This window comes from Phascolarctos cinereus, unplaced genomic scaffold (assembly GCF_003287225.1).
Source record: "Phascolarctos cinereus isolate Bilbo 61053 unplaced genomic scaffold, phaCin_HiC Scaffold_4;HRSCAF=312, whole genome shotgun sequence".
NCBI lineage: Eukaryota > Metazoa > Chordata > Mammalia > Diprotodontia > Phascolarctidae > Phascolarctos > Phascolarctos cinereus.
This window is the reverse complement of record NW_027555847.1, coordinates 517,694,089-517,703,841: the sequence shown is the minus strand read 5'-3', so window position 1 is coordinate 517,703,841 and position 9,753 is coordinate 517,694,089. Positions and strand designations below refer to the sequence as shown.

The 9,753-nt window shown below is 38.5% G+C and overlaps 1 non-coding gene across 1 annotated transcript; it reads right to left on the bottom strand.

The window, feature by feature from the left end:
- Positions 1–5,972: 5,972 nt before the first annotated feature.
- LOC144457233 (U6 spliceosomal RNA) lies at positions 5,973–6,079 on the bottom strand. Its single transcript, XR_013486560.1, has one exon. It is a non-coding gene; the product is annotated as a U6 spliceosomal RNA (small nuclear RNA).
- Between the last annotated feature and the right edge of the window lie 3,674 nt (positions 6,080–9,753).

The window sequence follows — 9,753 nt, the reverse complement described above, 5'->3', positions numbered from 1 at the left end:
TATTTCACGCCGGACATGATGGCACACACCTATAACCAGAGCTATGGGAAAGGCTGAGGTTGGCGTATCTCTCAAGCTCGAGCTTCAGTGGGCTAAGCCAATTGGGTGTCTGAACTAAATTTCAGCATTTAGGGGGTGACCAGGTTAACTAACAAAGGACAAACTAGCTCAGGTTGGAAATAGAACAGGTTAAAAGTGCTCATGTCAATCAGAGTGGGACTGGACCAGTGAGTACCATAGAACTTACAACCTTACGAAATAGGGGAACTTTTTTTTTATAGAAACCAAAAGGAAAAAAAAGAAAAGGGAAAAGAGAAAAAGATTATTTCTGTGGTTGCATCTATATACCTGCATAAATAGTTTATATGATATTAACATATCCATGGGAAGCACCTTGTTGCATGAAAGCCTTTTGAACTGTGTTTTGCCCAATTGAGCCAAATATATTTTTAAACAAATCATCAAATAATAAACAAAATACATTATTGTAAATATGTTATCTGCTATAGGAAATTATTTATGAAAGCTTGCCTGTTCTTTTCTCATATTTTCATCTTCATATGCATATACAACATTCTCACAAAAATTTTATAGAGATAAGAAAATCGGCATATGGGTCCATAATGACTGATGATCTTTTTGGTTAAAAAACTCCCCTACTTATCTGTATCTCCCTATGCCCCCTTCAGAAATATTGAGAATTTGTCTCTCAATGCTTTCAAAATTGTTTTACTATTAGCATGGACTTTTCCCTACATGTATTCTGTCTGATCCAGCCTCTCCTTTCTGCTTCATTTTATTAATTTGTTTCCATTGTCATCATTGAAGGAAACAGATTACTATAGAAACTCTGGCAGATTTGTTACATTTTTTTCAGCCTGTTATCTTCCTTATACCTGCATCTATAAATGCTCTTGGGATGGCTTCACTTTCTACCAAACTTTCTACCAACTTACTTTTCCCACCATCAGTCTAATGTTTTGTGAGGTGAGCTCTTAATAAATTTCCACCACAGTTCCAAGGAACATTTTGCAAGTATATACCATCATTCAGACTTTGTTTGAAGACGAGTAAGGGGACAGTTTTTTCTTAATGATGTCAATTCCATTTTTGAGGAGCTACAAAATGGCTTGCTCTTCAGCAAAAAAAAAAAGATGAAGTGTTTGCTGACTGATATTGTTTCTGGATTCTTTTGTCCTTTTCTTCATTACTGTTTTACATCAGTTAACTTTCTGTTGGAAAAGATGTTGATGTCCTTTCAATGATCCATTTTCTATGTTTTCTTTGTAGCTTCTTTGAATAGGTCTGCCAGGAACTGTTGTAATTACAGGAAGTGACTTCTCATCTGTACCTTTCTAGTTTGGTGCTGCTTTTGGCCTCTGCTCGATGTGGTTTATGGGCTGACTGTAAAAATCCAGACAGCAAATTCAGTAATGACTGCCGCATTGATGCTATGATTATAGACTTTGTAGGTTGTGTTCTGCTGCACCATCTATGAGAATACAGAATCAGATTCATGGCATGATGATACATTGATCCAGGACTTTATCAATCAATTAATAAATATTTATTAAACACTTAGTCTTTTCCATACACTGTGCTAAGTGCTAGAGATACAAAAAGAGGCAATGACAATTCCTGCCCTCAAGGAGCTTACAATTTAATAAGGGAGACAATATGCAAACAAATAAGTACAAAGTAAGCTATATACAGGATAAATAGGAAATAATTAACAGAGGGAAGGCACTGGAATTAAGAGGCATTGAGGAAGACTTCCTATGAAACACAGAATTTTATTTGAGACCTAAAGGAATAGTAAGGATGGAAGAATGAGAACATTCCAGGCAGGGGGGAAGGGCCAGAGAGAATGCCTAGAGCTGAGAAATGGAGTGTTTTGATTGTGGAACAGTAGGGAGAATAGCGTCACTGAGCAAGTGTCAGGGAAAAAGGTATAAGAATACTTGAGGGGCAGCTAGGTGGTGCAGTGGATAGAGCACTGAACCTAGAGTCAGGAGGACCTGAGTTCAAATCCAACCTCAGACATGTAACACTCACTAGCTTGTGACTCTGGGCAAGTCACTTAACTCCAATTGCCTCACCCCAAAAAAATACTCGAAAGTTTTGAGGGGGCTGGGTTAGGGGAAGATTAAATACTTAGAGATGTGGAATAAATATCTTGACAAGCATTCTCTTAATATTCTGTAGAAGGTCTATACTATTGGTAAAATTTAAAATGGAAGAGACTAGTTATATTCCAATAGAGGGAATCAGAGAAGATTGTTTCTTTGAGCAGATGTATTTGACTTTGTCTGTGAAGGATGGTGGGGCTTCTACTTGGTCTAGAATGATGGTGTAGAGATAATCAAAATAATCATTCTTTGTGATGTATCCTACAGCCATGAAACTGGTCCACATTTAATTGTTTTGTCATTACAAATTTGCCTTCTGATAAATTGATGCTTTGGTTAGGAGAGCGCATGGAATAGCTACAGCACAGAAGATGCCTGAGGGACAGAGACATAGACACAATACAATCCCCATCCCTTCCAGCTGCCTTTTTATGGATCAATGGATCAGCAGCACACACAGAAAAAAATGTCCTTGTATAAGGAAACCCCTTGGAGACACAGAAAATGCAGCTGCATCTTTTGTAAGTCTTGGAGGATTATTTGTACTTGATACTCTCTCCACTGATAGTAAAATCTGCCCAATGATGGCAGTGTTGTGGTCAGTTTTAAAGTCTATGAGCAATAGTAACCACCCTTTCTTCTCCTCTTCCTCCTCCTCTTCCTTCTCAATATTCCTGCTAAACACCACCTCTGTTTGCCAGCAATGACAGCACTTTCTGGGTATGCAATTTACCTGTTCCCATGTTGATTCTGAATTCACCTGGATATTTTGCTAACAGTGATTGGGATTTGGAGTTGGAAACTATCCAGGCATAGGGAACAATTAAAGTGAAGGCAAAGGGATGGAAAAGTATGTGTGTTTAAAGAATCATAATAAGATTGGTTTGACTGAGAAACAGGATAGATAAAGGAGCCTACTCGGTTGGCCTTCAGCTGGCCCATTCTTCATAGCTAGTATTCAAAGCAGGGCAATTCATTGGAATTATAAATGACCTACTCTTTATGAAAGGATACTCATATTTTCAGAATGTTGAAGCAAATCTATGAAGGACTCAAGGACTATTTCTTTTCCCTTTTATACTGTGTAAAATACGGATGCCAAGCTATTTTTGCATCAGTCCTCTTACCTCATTTGTTGTAGAAAGAACAAACAGTCTTTCCCTAGGGCCAGGGATTGCTCATCCATGTGTATAGTAATCACTGGAAGTGCTGGTGACTCAAAAATACTCTGGACCAAAATCAAACAGGAAACAAAACATTATGATCAGAAAAAAACCCTGAACAACACTCAGACTTGGGGCAGTGGAGAGGGAGGAAGTAGGGAGCAGTATCCAGAATCACATTACAAAAGGCAATCTCCTGTCTCTATTTTTTGAAAGTCATAAAATGATCCAATGAAACCAAGCTTCTTCAGCAAGCAAACCATAGTAAGACTATTTCCTGAATGATTAATAGATCATTTTAAAGTTCAATCATTTTGAGACCTGGGGCTATAAAATTTACAGAACCCACACAGGAGTAAATGGTGAACTGATTGTAGCCAAAGATAAGAAAAGAGCTAACATAAAATTAATTCAAACAATGGAAGAGGATTTTCTGTAGGTTGTAAACAGCAGAAAAGGAAAAGGATGTGTAACTCTATTTCAGATTTACCATAGGGATGAGAGATATTTCCCCACAATCCACAAGGGAAGGGAATAAATATTTATTATGTCATTACTATGTGACAGATACTGTGCTAAGTACTTTACAAATATTTTCTTGTTTGATCCTCATACCAACCCTATGAGGTAAGTGCTATTATGATTCCTGTTTTATAGTTGAGGAAAGTCAGACAGGAAGAGGTTAAGTGACTTATCCAATGCCACACAGCTAGTATATGAGGCTGAATTTGAACTCAGGTCTTCCTGACTCCAGGCTAGTGATCTATTTATTGTACCACATAGCTGCCTCTGCAGCACTGATGCTATTAAACTGGGAGATAGTGGGATAATTTTGCAGAGAATTCTGGGAGAAAGGTTCTATGAAAGGGAGAAGCTGTGCAAAGGCCTGGTGCCGATTATCCATCTTGGTGCCTTGTGGACTTGACAGAATTGAAGCCAGCAATCCAAACTAGTGCACCTTTCTGTTCTTTCTTATAAAGACTCTAAATGTGTTGCTGCTGCTTCACCTTGTAAATATCTTCCCCACCAGTGAGCTGTTGGAAGGGGAAGTAAAGTGAGTCCCAGATGAGTGGCAGCAGAGAATTCTAAAAAGACCAATGCAGGCCCCATGGAAAACAGCCCTTTTCCTCCTTTCATTCCAGCTGGCTTTGTTTTCTCTGAGAAGCTCTCTTCTCTAGTCTAGGAGATTTTTGATTCACCTGAGATTATTAAAATCTGTTTATGGTTTCTCTTGTGAATAATCTTTGAGCTGGCTAATGAATATAAGTACAGTGACCAAAATGGTTTATGATTTCCTGGAGGGGCAATCATCATTTTGCTACCTCTCTGTGTCTTGTTCTGCAGTTAGATTTTTCAGTTTTTCCTTCCCAGCCTTGCTCATGCTCTTAAATATCAGCATGCCAAGTGTGAAATACACCACAAGAATTTAGTGGCCCCTATTTTCTTTATATAACCGTGCAAAACTTGAGAATGAAAGGAAAGAACAGAAATGTAGAGGAAGAGGCTTAGTCAATATGGAAGCAGATAGGGTGGGATGCTGCCAACTGTAGTGGAGAACTATTTGCTCTAAATTCTTGCTTTTTCTGAAGAGATGTTGAGATAGTCTATCTGCTTCCTTCTCTAATTCAGAGTCAATGGAGGAGAATATTGTCTCTATTGCCTGGCCTTCTGCACATGCCTGTATCTCATATGGAGCCAACCTTGGCGGGGGGGGGGGCGGGGGTTGTTGAACATGCCCTGTTTATCTAACATGAACATAGCAGGCACCATGTTAGACAAACTGGGAAGACTCAAAAACCCCTCAAGGGCAGCCCCATGTTAGAACTGGACACGGCCAGAAGTCTCTAGGGATATTGTACTATCAAACCTGGTACAACCAACACTGTATCAACTAGTCACAGTCTCTCTTGGCTCTGTATCAACTGTATCACCATCCAAAGTAACACCTTCACTATCAGTAGTGGCAACATCTTGTTGAGTCTCTGTGAGAAAGAACAAAGCAAAACCTGGTTCCAATTCTGAGTAGGCCAAATGGTATAAGACGTTTGATGGATGCTGAAGCACAGCACCTGTACCCTGCTTCTCCCTTTTCTGGTCCCTTTCTCCAAGAATTTTCCACAAATAGTCCTATAATACCCTAGTTCAAATTACATGCTGATGGATTCTGAGGAAGAGTCTCTCAGCTCCACAGCAATTCTGACCCAGTGTTATAAATACTTTAAAGTAGTATAGGATTAAATAGAAGAAGAGAGTCTTTCTGTTGAAGAACTAAAACGACTTAATTTTTAAAATGTGTTTGTCATTAGAATATTCTCAAAGAAGTCCAAGAATGCATTCTCTAGAAGGGAAAAGTGAGAACCCCAAGATATTTGAGCATTAATTTATGTAACTAAGTCTATTTAGGTATTAGGATCATAGATTTAGAGCTAAAAAAGGCCTTAGAGGCCATCCAAACCAACCCCTTCATTTTAGAAATGAAGAAATTGAAGTCCAATTATGTTAATTGCCTAATTAATCTTATGCCATAGTTAATATCTGAGGTGGCATTCGAATGCAGGTCTTCATGCCTCCAGGTCCAGGGCATTATCCACTAAACCATGTTACCTCTTGAGTCATGTAATGTTATAGGTTCACTACCAATACCCCGTGATGTCATTGATATCCTTTTTTTTTCCTTTTAAAAAATATGGAATGCTTTATGAATTTATGTGTCATCCTTGTGCAAGGGCTGTGCTAATCTTTTGTATATTGTTCCAATTTTAGCATATGTGCTGTCAAAGCGAGCACCATTGATATTCTTTAAATGTAGTGAATGGACTCCCTAAGACACCAGACTGTGTCAAACCATTATTGAGCTATTTGCTGTTGCATTTCAATTTTATAACTACATATTCGGTTTAATATCACACGATCACAGATTTCAAATTGGAAGTCACCTTAGTGGTCATCTAGTCATCAATCCTTCCATCTTACCTGTGATGTTTTTTCTGGCAAGCCTGAACTGACTGCCTTGTGAAAGTGTCAAAGTTCCTAAAGACCCTGAGAGTTGTATTTTATTCTAGATTGGGAAGAGACAAAGCCATCATGACATTGGAATGGTGAAGTTCCTCCCTCTCTCCCTCTTTAACATAGCTTTTAATTCTCTCTGGAGAAAGATGTGAGGAAAAAGGGTTGGAGAGAATGAGTAAGGGCAGGAGATTTAGCAGTAGATGGAGGAAGGACTCTTAAACCTTGTAGAATCTAGAACTTTCTCCTTTCCCTCGATCATTGGTTGGTATATTGAAAGATAGCAGGTAGCGGGGCAGAGCTAACATGGTGGAGAGAAGGCAGGCACTTGCCTGAGCTCCCTCCCCTCAACCCCTGCAAAGACTTTTAAATAATACCCTAAAACAAATTCTGCAGTGGCAGAACCCACAAAAGTTCAAAGTGAGACAACTTTCCAGCCAAAGAAAACTTAGAAGGTCAGCAGTAAGGTCTGTCACTGGAGGGTGCAAGTAGAGCACAGTCTGGTGCAGGCCATGCCAGCACAGCCCCCAGACCCAGCAAACCAGGAGCAGGCTTTGGAAGCCACTGAATCAGTACCAGCAGAGGCTCCTTCCTGGAGTTTTCAGCCCAGAGATGGTAAGGGGGGCAGAACAAACAGGCCAGAAGATTACAGAGGTCTCTTTGCCAGCACTGGGGGCAAGACTCTGTTGCTTTCCCCACATCTGGATCCAGTTCACAGTCCTGGGTGGCAGTCGCAGGGCAAAGAGGAGCAATGGTGCACCAGAACTTGTGGCAGCAGTGAAGCAGGGACTTTTGTCATATTTCCCGGGCAGAAAAGAGTGCTTGTGGTCATTAACAGATCAGAACACAGGGCAGGAGAGTGATAAACACACCTGTCCTTAGATCACAACTCCTTGGAAGAACTGAAAACTTACAGGTCTCTACAAGTATCTCTGAAAACAGCTGCACAAAACTGCTGAAGCTTGGGATAGTACATTCTCCACACTGGAAACAGAGTCCCACTTTAGCAAAGAATTAAGTAAAAAAAAAAGCCTGGAAAAATGAGCAAACAACAGAAAAAATATTCTGACTATAGAGAGTTACTATGGTGATATGGAAGATCAAAACATACACTCAGAAGAAGACAGTAAAGTCAAAACTCCTACATCCAAAGCCTCTAAGAAAAATATGAATTGATCTCAGGCCATAGAAGAGCTCAAAAAGGATTTTATGAATCAAGTAAGAAAGGTAAAGGAAAAATTGGGATGAGAAATGAGAGTGATGCAGGAAAATCATGAAAAAAGAGTGAAAAGTTTGGTAAAGGAGGCACAAAAAAGTACTGAAGAAAATATACCTTAAAAAACAGAATAGGTCATTTGGTAAAAGATGTATAAAATATGCAATGAAGAGAAGAATGCCTTAGAAAGTAGAATTGGCCAAATGGAAAAGGACATATAAAAGCTCATAGAAGAAAATTATTCCTTAAAAATTATAATTGAACAAGTGGAAGCTAATGATTCCATGAGAAATCAAGAAATATTAAAACAAAAACAAAAGAATGGAAAAAGAGAAGAAAATGAGAAATATCTCATCAGAAAAACAACTGAGCTGGAAAATAGATCCAGGAGAGGTAATTTAAAAGTTGTTGGACTTCCTGGAAGTCGCGATAAAAAAAAGAGCTTAGATATCACCTTTCAAGAAATTATCAAGGAAAAATTGCCCTGATAGTCTAGAACCATAGGGTAAAATAGAAATGGAAAGAATCCACCGATCACTTCCTGAAAGAGATCCCAAAATGAAAATTCCCAAGAATATTATAGTCAAATTACAGAGCTCCTAAGTCAAGGAGAAAATATTGCAAGCAGCTAGAAAGAAATAATTCAAAGTGTCATGGAACCATAGTCAGGATAATAAAAGATTTAACATTTTCTACATTAAAGGATCAGAGGGCTTAGCATATGACATTTTGGAGGCTGAAAAGAGCTAGGATTACAACCAAGAATTGCCTACCCAGAAAAACTGAGTATAATCCTTCAGGGGGAAAAATGGATATTCAGTGACATAGAAGACTTTCAAGAATTCTTGATGAAAAGAGCAAAGATGAATAGAAAATTTGACTTCCAAATACAAGACTCAAGAGAAGCATAAAAAGGTAAACAGGAAAGGGAAATCATAAGGGACTTAATAAGGTTAAATTATTTACATTTCTACATGGGAAGATGACACTTGCAACTCATATGAAGTATATATAGACAGAAGGCACAGGTGTGAGTTGAATATGAAAGGATAATATCTAAAAACTAAAATTAAGGGGTGAGAAAGAGGAATGCATTGAGAGGAAGAATGGGGTAAATCATCTCACATAAAAGAGGCAAGGAAAAGCTTTTACATTGGAAGGGAGGAAGGGGGAGGTGGACAGGGAGTGCTCATCAGAATTGCCTCAAAAAAGGAAATATATGCACACTAAGTTGGGTATAGAAATTTATCTCACATTACAGAAAAGTAGGAGAGGAAGGGGATAAGAGAAGGGGGTGGTGATAGATAGGAGGGCAGATTGTGGAAGTCAGTAGTCAGAAGCAAAACACTTTTGAGGAGGGACAGAGTGAAAGTAGAGAAAGAATAGAATAAACAAGCAGGGAAAATAGAACGGAGGAAAATACATTTAGCAATCGTAACAGTCAGAACATTTTGAAGGCTTCATTTCTCAACTATATAGAGAATTGAGTCAAATTTATAAAAAAGAAAGAGCCATTCCCAATTGATAAATGATCAAAACATATTAACAGTTTTCAGATGATAATCAAAGCTCTCTACAGCCATATGAAAAAAATGCTCTAAATCACTTTTGATTGGAGAAATGTAAATTAAAACAATGATACTACCTCATACATATTATACCGGTTAATAGGACAGAAAAGGAAAATGACAAATGTTAGAAGGGATAAAATGAGACATTAATGCATAGTTGGTGCCATGCTGCCTCTCTAGCATGAGATACCTTAAACTCTTCTAGATAATCATGTTGTTGTTGTCATTGTTCAGTCATTTCAGTCACATCTGACTGGGGTTTTCCTGGCAAAGATACTGGAATGATTTGCCATTTCCTTGTCCAGATCATTTTACAGATGAGGAACTGAGGCAAACAGGGTTAAGTGACTTGCCTAGGGTCACACAGCCAGTTAGTGTCTGAGACCAGATTTGGACTCATGAAGATGAATCTTTCTTACTCCAGGTCTGGCACTCTATCCACTCTGTCACCTAGCTGCCTTAGTAAAAATTAGCTTTACAAACATTTTCTTATAATTATATTATTAAAATTGAATATATGATAAAATATTTTAGATTGTTTCAACAGTAAATTGGGAATTCTCTGCCAGGTTACCATGCCTACCCTACACAGGCCTACACAAGACAATAGGTAAGCACTCAATAGCATTTAAAGAGGATGGATCTGTCCCTGACTTTTGGTGTTTCCT